The 8,333-nt window shown below is 44.1% G+C and overlaps 1 long non-coding RNA gene across 1 annotated transcript; it reads right to left on the bottom strand.

The window, feature by feature from the left end:
- Window positions 1-4,869: 4,869 nt before the first annotated feature.
- On the bottom strand, window positions 4,870-6,208 carry LOC133213262 (uncharacterized). The gene is made up of 3 exons (XR_009725747.1): window positions 6,134-6,208; window positions 5,724-5,875; window positions 4,870-5,165 (listed from the first exon to the last, which is right to left on the bottom strand). It is a non-coding gene; the product is annotated as an uncharacterized LOC133213262 (long non-coding RNA).
- Between the last annotated feature and the right edge of the window lie 2,125 nt (window positions 6,209-8,333).

The following is an 8,333-nucleotide window of genomic DNA, read 5'->3' as shown; positions in this document are numbered from 1 at the left end:
ATAAAAGCTGCCGCAGTTATCAGAGAGGCCTCCATGAATGGGAGCACAGGATCATCAGGATGGGGAGCAGTTTCCCCATCTGTTTACATATTTTGTAGAACAAGGAGTCCTGCATCTGAGACCGTGCCCTGGCTCTTACTGCAATATAAACATCATAAATGGACTGCTTTCCCACCCCAAAGCTAGAAAATAAGTGCTGATGCAGCTAGATGATTGCGATAAGAACAGTTGTTTTCAGAGTGAAAAGACACAATCTGTGGGAAGTTTGTTTGGTTTTAGGCAGGGAACTTGTTCTGCCAAGTACAAAATAAGAATGTCCCAATTACCACAGTCAAATTCTTATTCTCATCCTACAGGTTTACTCTGCCTGCTGGTAGCTCTAACACTCCACCATGCCGAGAAGGCAGCACATTAGTCAAGTATAAGACATTAAGTTACATCTCTATAGATACAGGATATAACTCCTTGAAATATACAGGCACTGCAGAGGAGCAGAACATGGTTTTGTAGCACCCCTGTTAACAGGACTGCGAAGAACCTTCGGCTACGATCCACAGCCAGGTATTTTATTAGACTACATTTTCCTCATGTACATGTGTCATATAAAGTACATAAACTCATAAAGTCCAACTAAGACTAGCATAAATCAGCGATAACACCACTGAAGCCAGTAGAGTTGCACTGGGATGAAAGTGGCATAAATCAGATGCTGATCAGGTGCACATTTTCTTTAAGGTAGACAGACCATTAAGTGGCTTACATAGACTCCTTATCACATTACAGTTCTGTAAGGTAAATAACAGCCACCATGCACTGTATATAATGAATTGAAGCCTGCAACATACAGCAAATGGCCATTTTTCTCAGGGAATCTCTCAGCTCAGAGCTCTGGGACCAAAAATAATGGGCAATATTCTCCAGCATTCATGTGTGACATTCCCATTAGTATTAACAGGAGGTATGTGCCCAAAGTCAGGATGTATTCATCAGCAATCTGAATTGGGTATTACTGAGGCTCCTGACGAACATTCCGGTTTCATCCCCAGCAATGATCCTCCTAGGGAGCTCTTTACTTGTCTTTGCACGGCACTTGCACAGGAAGATATTTAGGCAGTGGCAGGTAAAGCTGGAGTCAGAGGAAGGAAGGCAGTCTTGTATTGCTTACCTCAGAGCTTCAGCCCCCAAAGCAGCCTTGCTCAGCCCCACACTGGCAGCTCAGTTGCTGCAGGTGCTGAGCATGCATTACAGCACCAGAACTCAAAGGCTGGATGGGAGCTGAAGCCTGGAGAAGGTAAGAGAAATTACCACAAAGTCACAGGGCAGATCTGCAATAGAGCTAGTGAAGCCAAGCCTCTGACCTTAGAGTCAAATATTCTGTGATATGCTATCACCATCCTGCATTTACCCTACAGGGCTGCAATCTCTCTCTTTCCCATAAAGTTGAATTATTGACTTCAGAGAAGCTTGCAACTTCGTTTGAAAAGGTGAAAAAGAAGTCTGATCTCCAGAGGGCAAGAGAAATAATCAGTGAGAGACTATCATTTAGTAAGCTTACTGATGAATGTTACTACATAAATGTCCAGCCTGCCTGTTTTACTTCCAAGAAATCCTGCTTTCTGCCTATGTACATGTTTTACCATTGTCAATTTCTTAATTATACTTCAAGATGACTCAAATATAGAGGCTAAAGCAGGTTCAATAGGCAACCAAACTGTAGCCAACACAGGCGGGGTGTGCACATGTACACAGCTTTGTTAACAAGAACAAATTGCTTCCTGCCCTGAAGTGCACCTAAGAAGAGCCATAAGCTGGTTCAAAACTAAATATATGCCACAGCACATGTGCTTGCTAGGGAGGTCATTAGAACCTAGAGCTCGTAGAGAGCTGTGTGGCAGGAGAGAGTAAACACAAGAATAAGATGCAGTGGAATCTGTGCAAGAGAAAAGAAGTGAAAGACACAGCAGGCCAGGGAGCACAGCTGCTTGAAATAATTCAAACAGAAACCATACAGCTGCATGCCTTATTCTAACCCCCTGCCTCTGAAAGCATGAACCTTGGCAATGCTATTCCTCCCCTACCCAAGCATAAGGATCAGGCACTATAAAGCACCTTGTGGAGAGCCAAAAGTGAGACTGACCAACTATCCTAAAGCATAAGGTCTTAAGATTCTGGAGGTGCTGGCTTTGCAATTTAAAAAAGCTGGTTTTAGCAAAGCCTTTCTTTACTGCAGAGATAAAGACTACTTGCAGCTCTAATCACAAGGGCTTAATCCCAAGAGTCACAGGCCTGTAGACAAGTGTCCAAGAACACTGTCCATACCTTTGACAAGCTGTAATTAGTATAATAGAACAATGTAACCAGGACTCTAACTCAAAAATGACTGACAGCGATACAACAGAGGGGTCAGGGGGAAGCTAATCCAGAAATTCAGTGTGCACCCCCTTAAGCAAGGCATTTAAGTGCAACTAAAAATAGCAGGTGAGACTATCTGACAGCTAAATTGCCAGTGGTAGCTTAGCATGGATTCAGTTACATTGCTCAGCGACCCTCAGTGAATTAAATAGATTGAAATGCTAATGATAGAGTGAATTCCCAGCACAGAGGTAGAATAAAGTAGTCAGATTAGGTTTCAGACAAGGTGAGTTCAATGGCAGCAGAGAGATCAGAGTTTGTTTAGATCAAGGTACAAAGGTAATTTGTCTAGATCAGGTTAGAAAGATGGTTCTTTAAAGCTTAGGGGCTCCCCTATGTTAAGTCACGCTGAAAGCAGTGTAGACCTGACAAGCTATTTCAGTGACTGTTATTTTATGTGATTTCCATCAACACTGGTACATTTCTCCCTGGTCTCAATATACTCTTAATGGCATCATCATTTATCTCCTAATTAGTTAAATGCTACTCTGATGACAGATGTGTGACGGTTCACCTGGGCTGTCATTCAGACTGTATTTATTTCTTCTCAGCAAGTATTCTAACAAGCATACAGCTTTGGTGAAACCATGACTGTGGCTTTTATTGTCTTTTGTGCTTACCATGGCATCACAACTGCAAAAGCACACAGAGATTCATCCTCACTGCTCTTCCTAAGTCTGGAAACAATACTGCCACAGCAAGGAGGCACAGGCCGGATCACGCATCTTACCTGCTGTTGCACAGACAGAGCTCAGGTCACCTGCTAACAAAATTTAAACCCTAAGCTAATGACAATGCAAAGCAACACCCACAAAGCACACAGAAAAAATAAGAACTGAATCTGAAACTCCATCCAGGGTTCACCCCTTTAAAACAACCCTGGAGGCTCTCCAGAGTGGGTATATTACTACATAAATTCCAAGATCAATTTAGCCTGAAACAACTGATCCATCCCTTCTCATCCAAGGTCACACAGCAAGTCAATGCCATTAGATTAAGAAAAAAAACCCCAACAATTTGAAATAAGGTGCACTATCCTAACAGTAAGGGCAATTAACACCTTACTTGAAAAGATAGGGGGCTCACCATCACTTGGAGCTTTAAAAATGAAATTAGGCATCTTTATAAAGGCTGCATTTCAATTCACTACCCTTATAATTTGGAATAGTTATTCTTGTAAGAAGGTGACATTGCAACCTGTCATTTGACTATCAATTGGTGGTGTCATAATACTTCAGTGTCAGTTGCCTGTTTCCACTATAATAAATAAGAATTATGTATTCTAGTGAAGAAGCATTGTAATCCTGTGTAGGTCAGGGGGTGGGAGCATAGCATGTTTTGCCCATGGGAGTTTCTTTTGCAGTATTGCTTATGATCCTGTGAGCAGCAAGTCCAAGCTCTCCAACACCCTTACTTTTGGTCTATGCACCAGATTACACTATCTGGTCATTGGGATGATTACTATATAGGGAAAAATACAAGAAAATGAGATTTTCCAGAGTGACAATGTAATTTAGGGTGCTCTGTTCCATACAAACAGGACTGGTTGTGAGAAAACTGATGACTGTGCAGTAATCAGTCCCCCTTGGCTAGGCAGGCTGCATTTTGAGCACTGCGCTTCAGATGCTGCATACGGGATAAGACTCACTTCTGCCTTCCTCTTCACCGAGGTCAGTTCTTTGTTTAGTTTCGGTATTCCCAGAGGAAGATGACTACATGGGCAGTAATTAGGAACTGCATAAGACAGCTTCGATGGCTGCTCTTGAACCTTATCCTCCGCATCAAAGGCTAAAGAGTCTGGGATCAATTCTCCCCTGCTATACCAGTGACAATCTCACCCCTTATGATTCCAAGCCTGAGTGAGGTTCAGCAACTGGAAATGATTCTTGAGAAGCAGAACCCTGATATGCTTTCTCCATTCATAGTAACAGTCTACTTTATGCCAAGTGACTCATTACCATGAGTGAAGGGAACATGATTCAACCAGAAACGCGCATGTAATTTGCACAGATTACTTTCCCCACTTGGTTTCCATGCTGTGGAGTAACAGGGACTGCCTTCAAGACAAACTAAAAAAAGATAGTCCCATGAGTAATTCTTTGCTTAAGAGATAATAGATTGAAGAGACATTCAGATATGGTAGTCTAGAACAAAAACAACATTATGAAGGAAGCCTTGTGTTCCACAACACTTCCAGTGCTGTGGAAGTGATATAAAACTAACGTTTGGAGGATGCTTCAAACACCACTTGTGAATTAAGGAATGTTTCTTTGCAGCCCACAGAAGCAAGACAGAGGAGGTGGCCTCAGGCATGAGTTGGTTGGATTTCAGGATCTGCTTTTCTTGCCTGGCTGGGTGCAGCTTGTGTTTGTGCTCAGTGGTGACACCACCCTCACAGCCTCTGCCGAAAGGCACCACTGCTGAGCTCACTCCTGAAAAGGAGGCATTCTCCTTCAGGCTCACACCGTGCTCTGGACACTGCAGCGTTGCACAAGATGGGACTCAAAGAGAGCTGTCAGCATTCACGTATCAGACCATTAACCTAAAATGAGGATGTGATTTCACTTACGATTCGGCACTGAAGTGCAGTAGCTGCAGTGGGTAGTTTATCATTTCTCTTGCTGAAGCGCTTGCTGGCAGAAGCACGATAGGAATAAGCAACCAGTTCCAGTGAAGTCACAAGGGCAGACGCAAGCTGCTTACTTTGTAGCATAAATGGTTTAATATGACAGGGCATGGGGGAAGCAGAAGATCTGTCAGGGAAAATAAACAGAAAAGAAAACTATTACTTCAGAATAACTCATCCCAAGTAAATGGAGCTTTCCGAAGCAGCAGCATGCAAAATACTTGATTTCCAGAGTTTCATCCTGGCTCCAGGCAGTGTATGATGCTTCACTTGACAAACAAGCTAAGCTCAAGAAACCAACTTTGCTAGATTAAGAGAGCAAGGAGATATCAGGGAGAACTGAAGTGACACGTGGCTCACCAGATACAGGGTTTATTTCACTGTAAGAGGGCAGTGAGGCTTTAGACGAGGCAGATAAGCATACAGACCTGAAACCCACAAAACCCTTCCCCACACTTTGAACCAGCTGCAAAGTTGACAACACTGTATTTTAAGAAGTGTGCAGAAGCAAAATTGCACCTCCTTAGAGCAGCACAAAGCAGACATGCAAATCAGCATCCAGCTACAAACCCATGGCTTTACTCAGCTTTCCATCCACAGGCTTAGGTCTCATGAAGTCTGCTCCCTTTACTTGCATTTCTTATTCTTCTGACCCAGTGGTTATCAATCAAAAGTGGTTACCAACCTAAACCTGCAGTGCTGCTGGAAAAGGAGGTTCACCTCTGCTCTCCTGAAAGATGCCATATGCTACCGCAGGAGTGGGTGAAATTACACCCTCTACAAGGCACCCCTTTAATCTTCCAAGTTCCTTTTCTGGAATCACAAATAAAAAATCAGCTGGAAATTCAAGAGGAAACAGGCAATAGGAGGCACTGCAAAAATAAATAGAATCCAGCAGGAACAGAACAAAAATTAAATCCCTGTGAAGAGTCTGAAAATCAGCTTCACATTTTGAATGGGTTCAAAGCAGGGATGCCTCATGTCCTGGGAAAACCAGGATGCAGGAAAGGATAGGAAATACCAAAATATCCTATACAGGAGCATTCCCAGTTCCCACAGCCCCACAAATCCCATTATTACCTTTCCCATTCTTACCACATATTTTAAACTCCTTTGCTTTCCCACAGCACCTTGGCTGTGCTCCCAGCCACACTGGATGCATTTGCTTGAAGATAAAGCCCTGTGGGTCCATTCTCTGCAAAAAAACATCACCCAGGACCTGGACACAGAGAAAACCACACTTGCTTGAGAACTTCCTTTTAAATGGAAAAGTGATCCCCATTCTGGGAGATCTTACAGCAGGAGACCACATAGGTGATGGGACCATTGCTTCCAGCTGAGGAGCAAAAGGGTGTGGGTTCTCTTTGGCATTGGCTTCATTCTTGCTGCAGGCAAATTTGAGCAGACTTACCTCCAGAGTGTGCTTAATAGCATGCACCAAACCGTCAAATGATCCACACCGAGACAAAGCAAAGTGGTGGCTGTGGGTTATTTTAATGTGAGATAAACTAACCTGCAACCAAATCCTGGTGTAGATAATTTCTGCTGTAAACACCCTTTCAGGATTCTGGGGCCAGCGGATCCACCCCTAGCAATACCCTCCCATGTCTTGGTCTCCTTCAGCTTGTTCCACCTCCCACCCCAGTGAGATGGCTGATGCTCAGGGTCCACATGGATGTTCTTGCCCTGGGGATCCTTTTGTGGAAGGGGGATGAATCAGCTCTGTCCCATCTCTGTTGCAGGAGGGCCCTTTGAGCCACTGTCAAATAGGCACATGGCATTTCTTACACTACCAGCTCCTTGGCCTTCCCTAAGGAAAAGGGTTGGTTTTGTCCCTTTCAGAAGAGGGGAGGGAGGTGGGAGGAGATGAAACCAACAACAAGCCCTTGTAAGCACTGATATGGCCCTAAGGGCTTCTCCGCATTAAAGCAGCATAACTCCTACAGGCTGCTATTGTGGTTTCTGTTTGCTCTGTCTACTCTTTAATTACAACTGTTGCCTACAACTGTTTGCAAGGCCACTTGCAGCTCTGTCTTGGAAGTCAGTTCAGATGTCAACAGTTATACCATGAATGGGCTTAAAGCCAATGGATAAAGACTATAAACTTGACACCAGAAAGTGTAAATGTCCAAAAAAAGAAAGAATTGGACTTCAGCCATATGACAGAAAGGGTCCATGACCAGAGCAGACACTGGGGAAGCCTCAGGTCACCAAAAGAATGCATGCACAGTGGTGTGTTTGCACCCAGCTTTGCTTTCTTCTGCAACAATGACATGGAAGCACAACACTGGTAATAATCTGCATCATCAATAGGTTTAAACCCTCCAAAACATCAACACTTTAGCTTCTCAGCACGTCCAGGGTCTTTTGCAAGCGGGCCATGATTACAAGTGGCAGAAGCTGAAGAGCTCGTCTCCAACTGAGACCTCCTTGGGCACAGCTCCCTGGGAAACAGGAGTCAAAACGCACTAGGTGAGAGTTTACAAATGAGGAACCGAGGCACAGGAAGATTAATAATAATGATACTCGGCATTTATTTATTGCTTTAAGTGTTCCACACCCTTTACAGACGTTGACCCTCGAAATACCCGGGGGAGAGCTGACTGGCTATTATTATCCTGTTTTTCACAGATGGGGACAAAGAGGCTGAAATGTGGCTTTCCCCAGGCCAAAGAGCTAACAACTGGTGAACATAATTCTGTGCTTCAAGTCCAGCTCAAGCACTCCGCATCCTCATGAAAGAATATATCACAGTGTGACCGACCTTGTCTTATTGCTCCTCATAGCAGCAGCACATTCTTAGCCCCTTTGTGGAAATGGTTGGTTCAAGGCTAAGTGTGAGGTGGCTTCACCTGGTGAGGACACAGGACTTTTCCTTCAGACAACCCTCTCCCCCAGCCCTGTGCTCTGAGTGTGCATCCTTCCTGGGCTCACTCCTCGTACACATCTTACTGCACCACCAATTTCATTGCTCCAGTGCTTCCCATAACAACATCCTCCTTTTCCCTTGCTTTTCCAGCTGAAGGAGGACCACACAGGGCTGGGAATGGGGCTGAGCAATGATTCCTGGGAGGATAAATAGAAAGAAGGGAAACAGCTACCAGACAATGTTGACATAAGCCTGAGTGGAAGTTAAACAGTTTCTCACCAGCAGAGTGAGCTTCTGAACAGACCTAGAAGAGCACTAGTGGGGGGTAAAAATCAAGGACAAAAAGACCCCTTAGCCAATCTATGTAGTTTGAAGATGGAGCTTGATAAATCTATAGGAATGGCTGCCTGGGACACATGGGATCAC

This window comes from Neopsephotus bourkii, unplaced genomic scaffold (genome assembly GCF_033783945.1).
Source record: "Neopsephotus bourkii isolate Nb327-2 ecotype Australia unplaced genomic scaffold, CSIRO-AGI_Nbou_v1 NB_795, whole genome shotgun sequence".
In the NCBI taxonomy this organism is placed as follows: Eukaryota; Metazoa; Chordata; class Aves; order Psittaciformes; family Psittacidae; genus Neopsephotus; species Neopsephotus bourkii.
The sequence above is the reverse complement of the archived record's forward strand: the minus strand, read 5'-3'. Positions and strand labels throughout refer to the sequence as shown.